Raw genomic sequence first — 1476 nt, forward strand, 5'->3', positions numbered from 1 at the left:
CTGATGGGATGTGTGTAGCATTGCTACGGGCTCTAAGGAGCAAGGAGTTTGGAAACTTGTACAAGAAATTGTCATCAAGACTGCGTGCATGATTGCACCGATATTCGTTGAATATGGTTTGCTATGTTATAGCACCGATTCAACGGTTACACCACGAATTGTGGTTCTTCATGATGATGATTTGAAATGCCGCATCCTTTATGAGGCACACGACACGCCACTCAGTGGTCTTCTATGTCGTGAGAAAACGTACAACTCTGTGAGTCACCACTATTGGTGGCCCAAGTTGTACAAACGGACGAGCATCTATGTGCGCACGTGTGAGACGTGTCAACAGGTGAAACCCTCTCCAATGCCACTGCGTCGCTGGCCAGCTTACCGGTTCCCACTGGGTGCTGGCAGTCCATGCGTTTGGACTTTGTGGTTGGTATGCCGAAAAGCAAGATGGCTCATTCGGAGGCGGTACCAGACACCATCGACAGAGTCAATACAGCAACGCTGTTCGTGGATCGTGTTTTCCGTCAACACGGACTCCCAGAGTCGATTGTCTCTGATAGAGACCCCCCGTTTCACGGGAAAATTTTGGCCGACTATCTTTAAGGTACTCGGCACCAAGTTGGATATGTCGACTGCGGATCATCCGCAGACCGATGGTCGAACCGAAAGGGTGAATTGCGTCACCGAAGACGTTCTTCGCAGCGTCTTCGCTGAGACGCCGAGGCGCTGGAGCGCCATGGTGCCAATCGTAGATTATGCACTGAACAATGCAGTGAATTCGTCTACTAGGTTCACGCCGTTTAAGTGAACGGGCTGATTCACCCTCGCGTTCCGCTGAGGCCGACATCCCATCGCTCAGGGTTTGGTGGGTGAAGAATAGCCGAACGGCTAGCTGATGTCAGCCCCCTCACCATACGTAAGGAAGTCAATGACTTCTCGTCTACCAGACTGAGTGTCCTACGACACGTTTGCGGTACAATGGCTGAAAGCCAAGACCTGCAAAAAAGATATGCAAATGAAAAAGTAAGAGGCACAGTGGAAAGCTTCAAGGTCGGGGACCCGGTTCAATTATTTTCTAAAAACCTGCCTGTCCTGAAGACACATGCAGCCTCTGCTGTCTTCAGGACAAAGCTTCGTTCATGGTTTATCCGACCGTTTAAGGTTATGACCAAGCGGGGCCTAGCGAATACGCTGAACCTCCCAAAACGGATGCGCAGCCACCGATGTTTTACGCGGGCTTGCTCAAGCCGAACCGGGATCCGGCGCAAGTAAATGCGGAAGCGTTGGCCCCGAAGCGGATCTTACGGGCCCTCAGCAACCCAGAAGGTTAACCAGCAATTGGTTCTGAGCACGGAGTGCAACAATCTCCATTTCTAATGGCGCTAAGCGCTCCACTGTCGCATGCAGCGTCTCATTCGCCCGCTCCACGGCTAGGAGTCGCTCCGACAGAGCGCGGGAGTCCTCAAGGTGAGACAGCCG

This window comes from Plasmopara halstedii, assembly GCF_900000015.1.
Source record: "Plasmopara halstedii genome assembly, contig: Scaffold_816, whole genome shotgun sequence".
Lineage (NCBI taxonomy): Eukaryota > Oomycota > Peronosporomycetes > Peronosporales > Peronosporaceae > Plasmopara > Plasmopara halstedii.